This window comes from Dipodomys ordii, unplaced genomic scaffold (assembly GCF_000151885.1).
Source record: "Dipodomys ordii isolate 6190 unplaced genomic scaffold, Dord_2.0 Scaffold8, whole genome shotgun sequence".
Classification (NCBI taxonomy): Eukaryota; Metazoa; Chordata; class Mammalia; order Rodentia; family Heteromyidae; genus Dipodomys; species Dipodomys ordii.
Genome location: NW_012267224.1, coordinates 637,876 through 645,581, shown reverse-complemented (window position 1 = coordinate 645,581; position 7,706 = coordinate 637,876).

The following is a 7,706-nucleotide window of genomic DNA, read 5'->3' as shown; positions in this document are numbered from 1 at the left end:
ACGCCGCAGGGCTGCTCACATCAGCCAGTTCCCCAGCTCTCCTGCATTTCTCTATCATTAGCCTTGAAAAATTAAATAGGTGGGGTCTGGGAAGGTGGCTCAGGGGTAGAGTGTTTGCCTTGCATGCATGAGGTCCTGGGTTCAATTCCTCAGCACTACATAAGCAGAAAAACCTGGAAGTGGTGTTGTGGCTCCAGTAGTAGAGTGCTAGGCGTGAGCTGAAGAGCTGAGGGACAGTGCCCAGGCCCAGAATTCAAGCCCCATGACCAACAAAATAAATAAATAGGTGTTTTCTTACGAAAACAAAACGTGGTCATTAAAGTAATGGAAAATACAAACAAACAAATTAATATTGTTTACTGACACAAGTTGTGCTTACGGTAGACTTGAGACACTATAGTTTGCATTCTGTACCTAGGAATTTCCCTAAGCAATTTGAGGACAAAAGAATTACTCGTTCAAAGAGGGGGAAAGAGGCCCTAGGGCCTGAGGAACCTGTCCCAGATCACACTGACTAGAGTTCAGAGTTCACATTCCATCACAGTGAAGTTTGCTCATTGGCCTGAGAGTTTGTTTCTTCCCAGGTGTTTCTGAGCATCCTAGGCAGAGCTCAGACTCAGACACTGTTCTTCCTGACTTGACATTTTTCCCCTGGAGTCAAGAAGTCTTCTGCCCTGAGCAGTATGCCTTAGAGACAGGAAGGGTAAGAAAGGGCTGCATTTTTCTCACCATCCTTATCAGAGATGTGTGGCTTAGCAGCTCCAGCCTGACCTGACCTCCTATGTTCCACACCCTACTCCTCCAGGCTGTGCAAGATGACACCCAGAATGCCTTCCTCCTCAGAACCCACTAAGGTTGTCATTCAACCAGGAGAGGGGTAGAAATGTTTATGGCAGACTTCCAGTGGACATGGTATTGTGCAATACGGGGCAATTCCCTCTGCAGCAGTTCAATAGATCTTGGTTTTACCCTAGTCATTTAAGAGCTGAAGAATGGAAGGGCATGGAGAAGTTTAAGCGAGGTCCCAGGGCTGCCCCAGAATGTAGTGACAGAAATAAACTTACAATGACAATCTCGGAGGCCCAAGATAACAATCTGAAAGTCACCAGTGAAAGCCTGTCTTCAAGGGAGATGGTTTAGTGGGAACACAGCTTGTCACAGGTGGGTATAACCGAAGAAAGTTGGTCCAGCATTAAGGCTACAATCCAGCTGCCAGAGCTTCCAGATCAGTGTCAAATGATCACAGGATAAGTTCAATTTATTGCTAGTATAGAAGCTTAGCATCTGGACTCAGGATAGTCATCAATGGAAACCATGGGTGACAGGCCCAGAATTTCAAGTGATGATTCTGATTCAGTCATATTTGGTGCATCCCAGCTAGTCTTTGACCAAAGTATCTAGATATTTAGCTCTCCTTTAAACACCATCACATTAAGAGGATACTTCTGTAAACCCACGCTTAGCCGGGAGGACCAAAATGTAGTGACCTAGCCAAATAGCTTTGATCCCTCCTACACACAGCTCAGAGCAATCCTGTGAGCAGAGAGACAATGCCAAGCAGAGCGAGTGAGGTCCCGACCCAGCCCAGGTTCACAGGCAGTGTGAGGGTCTCTGGGTGAGATTCTTCCAGAGAGACAGCTGAGAGGATCTGGGCTAAACCTCAGCCATGGGAGGAGCGCATACACTTCACTCGCTGTTCCGGATTCAGGAACACAAATCAGACTGTCCCAGATCCCCATCCAACAAGCGTGGCTCTCTGCTTACAGCCCAGAGTAGGCTAGTTTGGGAGAAAGGGTGATGGGCTTTCGAGTACAAGCTGCCGCCTTCTGTCCTGGGAGATCGCTGCTCCACTGAGCAGAGATGCCTGGCAGAAGGGGGCAGTGCCCAGCGTGCCTCCGGCGTGCAAAGGGCAGGGATGAGAGGCCAGCAGGATTCATTAAGATGGTATTTGTTATAGATCCCTACTATACACCATGCATCACATGAGTTTATTAAGAATATCAGAAATGCAACAGGAAGTCAAAGAAGGCAAAGGAAAAGATCTTGAGTTCAGTGCAGACTGGGCAAGGTAGTGTATTCCATAGCTGGACATTCATTCAGGCACATCCTTGGAAGAGTCACCTAGGGATTAGTTCAGTTAGCCATTAGTCAACTAGCTGATTCTAGAATCAACTAGAATGGCCGCAAAGAAGAAGCTATGCAGGCATTAGACCATGCCCTGCCCCCAGTACACATTTTAGAAAGGAAGCAAATCTGCTCACTCTAGGGGATAGTTGTCCAGTGAGGGGGGACATGGACATGAAATATCACCAAGGAGAGGCGTGCCCAACATCCCACAATTTTATTTCTTAGAAATAATCAAAGATGAAGAATCTTCCCAAAAGACACACAGCAGAGTTTTGACCCAAGCCACTGAGATGGTGGGCCACAGAAGGCCCATACTTTTACAAGCTTTTCAGAGGCTTGGTGAGAATTTAGAACATGGAACACAGTGATATCACCAGGGGAGAACCTTCTAGATAAAGACAGCCTTAGGAGGGGCTGGGAAGGTGGCTCAGTGGTAGAGCGTTTGCCTTACATGCATGAGGCCCTGGGTTCGATTCCTCAGTACCACATAAGCAAAAAGAAAAAAGCTGGAAGTGGTGCTGTGGCTCAAGTGGTAGAGTGTTAGCCTTGAGCTGAAGAGCTGAGGGACAGTGCCCAGGCCCAGAGTTCAGGCCCCACGACCGGATCCCCCCAAAAAAGACAACGTTAGGAGTTATATAGAGGTGATGGGGAGAGTTGAGGAGGAAGGCAAGGAAGAGAAGAGGCCTGTCTAGTGGATGTGGGAATGGTTTAAACACATTGAAGAGCCACTACCCAGTTCTCATCAGGAACTCATGGCCCTGAGAGTTGCACTAAGACAGAGGTGTTAGAAGCTTACTTAATAGGCACCTGTGTGTCTTCGGCTCCTGTGCAGGTGTGTCTATCGCATAAAAATAACTATCATTTATTGCACACCCGTTATGTACTTGGTATTTTAAATCTGTTGCTTCTAACCCACATAACAATTCTGAAAAGTGGGAAATGACATACTGATTTTACAGAGGAGGAAACTCAAAACTCAGTGATTAAAGGGTTTACCTGTGCTCACAGAGTCTTTGATTTGTTCTACTGGAAAATGTTCTCTATGACCCTTGCTCTGGTAATTTTTAGACATTATTTTGAGACAACCTGAGTTCAGGCTGCTGGCCTCAAACTCAGGATTTGTCTAACTCAGCCTGACCAATACCACACTTACAATGTGGACTTTTATAACAAGCTTTCCCTTGGATGCTTTTAAATACATCTAATTGTGGTTAAGGGGAGGGAGAAGTAAAGCTTGAGTGTCTGTCAAGGTGGGAGAGTCTATTACGGAAATTATAGGCAAGAATCTTGTGAAATTGGACAAACAGGGGATGCTAAGGTCACCTTCAAGAAAACAATGGCTGGGACTTGAACAAACATTCTCCAACAGTCAGAAATAAAGAAACTTGAGCTTGAGGTCAAGGCCAGCTTTTCCAGTGTGACTTAAGGACAGAGAACCACACCACCAGACTTGATGGATGTATTTTGATAAAGGAAGCAACCCTGACCATATTATTCACTCTGATCTGAGATCTTTATTCTCTTTTGCTCTAATTCTCCAGTTAGGAAAAAGGAAGGCAAAAGCAACTAGATCTAATTATAGGGCCAATGTGAGCTTAGCTTCAAATTCTCATAGCCTCAGTTTCCTTTTCATTCAAAGCAAGCTGATATTCAGTCTGCGTAGTTGAAAAATCAACCAGGTAACGTAGGTAAGAACTCTACACTCAGTATCCATGTGGCTGAGTAGTTAAGAGGACTTTAGAGTTGTATGATAGTGCAAACCACGCATCATTGCCCTCTCTCAACACATCCCTGCTATGCAATTATCACTGTGGCTGTAGGTGTCTTACCCAGATCCATTTCCCAGGGAAGAGAGGTCCATTCTCATCTGCCACACAGGCTGGTGGTGGCTCACTCTCAACTGAGTTCTGGAGGCTTTCTCCCTGTAGCCATCAGGAGCTACCTTTCTTGGGATGGCTGGGGGCATTATAACTAATGCGTGATCAGGGGCAGGGAGGGGATGTGGGCAAACATCAGGGCTCCTCATGCGATAAGGCTGGCCAGGCTTCTAAAACCATCCGTGCTTGTTTCTTCCTCTACGTTGTCTTTGTCTCTCATAGCATCGTGGTGTCTCTTGCAGTCGGGCCCAGGAAAAAAATATCCCTGAGGATATAGGAATCACCATCCTAGGCTTTGCTTCTAGGTCATGCAATCTAGATAACCAATGTATACAATGCCCTTACTCTATACTGCCTATGGATATGAGTAACACATAGAGCCCCTAAAATCCTCCCAGTGAAATGGGAGATGACATGTCATCTCAACATGACAAAAAGATTCCCTTAACTTTTATGAAAAAAACTCATTTCCTTTTCTTTTTTGATCACTAAACTACTATGATACTGCCAGTGAAACTGGATATGATGGTGCATGTCTGGAGTTCCCTGTACTTGGAGGGTCATGAGTTCAAAGCCAGCCTAAGCTACTTAGGAAGACTATCACTAATATAAATACATCAATGTCAAATTCTATTAAATGTTTCTGTACCTCAACATATGAATGCACTGTTCTATCTTATTTGTATCGCAGGGTATTGCATCTCTTTGAGTTTGCTAAGTATTACACTTGGAATTGGTAAATAGATACCTCTTCCTTTTGATTGAAAAGAGGGAGAAACAAGCAAGAGGTGCTTGGCTAGATAAGAAGTTGACAGAAAGGTAAATGTAAAGTACATGTTTGTGGATTGAATAATCACTCCTGTCTAGTTGTCTAATAACTCTTGTGTAGGTGTCAGCCTAATGTAAAAGCTCACTCTATGTCATTCCAGTCTCTCAATCTGATCTGCTCCTGGAAGTACTTTTTTTTAATCCAAGCTCTTGCAGACACTTTAATATATGTTGCTTTATTTAGTCCTCACAAGGCCTTGAGAAATAATCTATCTAATCTCCATGTGCTTCCTTATTATCATGTTATCAGCAAACAGTACAAGGCTTAACATAGGAATGATGAAGGTCTATTAATTCAATAAATAATCCCAATACCCAGGCTCTTTCCACTTATCTAGGCTTTGCATTATCCTCTTGAAGATCCAACCAATGGGTAAGTGCATTTTCAACATGGCAGCCCATTACAGCTCAAAACTGGCTCTTGGAATTCTGCACCTGTATTCCCCTAGCTCCCTTCTGTGGGTCTGAATCACCACATGCTGTGACAAAGCCAATCTAATAGCAATTCATCCTATTGGCCTCTAGAAAAAGCACTGGCCAAGGCTTCTGAAGACGAATTTAGAAGTGTAGCTCAATCTTTTGGGGAGTTATGTGATCTTGACAATTTTTCTAGGCTCTCTGAATTTCTAGAACCTTTTGATAAGACATATGTAGTATTATTCTTTCATGGGTATTTTGACTATGGATAATAGATGCTACACACATGTAACTCCAAAACACTACTAAAATTAGACAGTAACTCCCTGTAACACCTACTTAGTTCTCATGACTGTGGTATTGTCTGTAGTGTTAATGTCAGTGAACCATAGCTCAGTGGTTTTTATTTTTTATTTTCCCTTTTTGCCAGTCCTGGGGCTTAAACTCTGGGACTGGCCACTGTCACTGAGCTTTTCTTTGCTCAAAGCTAGTGCTCTACCACTTGATCCACAGGGCCACTTCTGGCTTTTTCTGTGTATGTGGTACTGAGTAATCGAACCCAGGGCTTCATGCATACAAGGCAAACATTCAACCACTAAGCCACATTCCCAGAACAGTTCAGTGTTTTTAAAAGGTGGATGAGTACCTTACCATTGAATCTTCACATCAATCTGAGACTCATTACTATTACCCATATGATATAGATGAGGAAAACATGCACAAAGTTATTAAGCAATTTATTCAAAGTCATGGTTAAAAATGGTAGAACCATAATAGTCCCTGGACAGTACTCCAGGCTACATTATTTTTCAATGTGGAAGAGAAATTTTTCTCCAACACATCTACCCATAGAAAGAGGCGCTGGTGGCTCACGCCTGTAATCCTAGCTACTCAGGAGGCTGAGATCTGAGGATCATGGTTCAAAGCCAGCCCGGGCAGGAGAGACTGTGAGACTCCTATCTCCAATAAACCATCAGAAAACTGGAAGTGGCGCTGTAGCTCAAGTGGTAGAGCGCTCGCCTTGAGCTGAAGAGCTGAGGGACAGCGCCCAGGCCCAGAGTTCAAGCCCCACGACTGACAAAAAAAAAAAAAATGAGGAGGAAACAAACAAAACAAAAATAGAGACAAGGAGATAGGACAGATATCAGTAAAATGACTATGGTAAGTGGAAATCCAGAATGGCTCCTAAAATACCCACTCCTGTGTAAGCAACCCTACAGAGATACCCTCTCAGATTTGAGCAGAATTTGAAAAACAATTGGATATTTACTCTTCTCATTAGGCTGTTCTGTATAGCAAAGGTGATACACTTGTGATGTGACTACATTATGATTATGTGACTATGTGACTCCAGCTTAACCGACTGATGGGACAGAGAGAGAGAAAGAGAGAGAGAGAGAGATTTCCTATAGTCTTTTGAAGGCACCCCCTGACTGTGTGTGAAAGGCTGATGACAAGGTGACATCACAGAAACTGTTACTTTAGCCAATGACTGAGTGTCCCTGCCAACATCCAGCTAGCAATGAAAGACCTGCCCACAGTTGCAAAGAGGTAATTGTTCCCAACACAGGTTGATGGATGAAGAAGGCCCGGAGGCTCCTAATGATAAACCATGAGGCTGAAACTTCGATTGCTGCCTGGGGAGATTAAAGCAGAGCTAGGGCAAACTTGGACTCCTGCACTTGCCAACTAAGATCATACTAAGATACACGTGGGCTTAAGCTTCTTAAGTCGTTCATAATGTATTAGGTAACAGCTTACTAGCACAGGCATTTAAGACTGTTTCCTTATCCCCCTAAATTTTCTATACCATCTCTTGAAAACAAGAGCCCATGACTTTTTGTTACCCAAGGAACACACCCTCATTGTATCACAAGAAGAGCCATCATTTTAGATTATTCAGAGGTACCAATTGTCAATAGATTGGTTTATATCCTACCAGATTTTTCCAAGCTGGAAACAAAATTAGCACCTGAATGTTTGTATGTCCCCTGTCTGGCCGCTCACTCCCAAGTAAAGGCCTGTGGTTCACGGTGGAAAACAATGCCGCTCAGTTCCCTGCAGACACTCCATTGAGAGTTACTGATGACTCGTGTGGAGGGAAAACCAGTCTGTATACAAGTTGCTTATATCTGTACAGCAAACTACCCCCCAAACGTTCTGGTTTAGAGATGGTTTATTGTCTCCTAGGTTCTGAAGGTTGGATGGGCACAGGTGGGCAGCTCTTGCTCATCCAGGTACAGTTGGATGGTGGCCAGGGAGGAAGTTATTCAGAGGCTGATCTGAACTGTTGTCCAACATGGCTGCTTTACTAGGTGTGTGTGTGTGTGTGTGTGTGTTGTGTGTGTGTGTGTGTGTGTGTGTGTGTGTATGTGTGTATGTGTGTATATATGTGTGTATGTGTGTGTGTTTGTACACACACACGCATGTGAGTATGTGGTGGTACTGGGGCTTGAA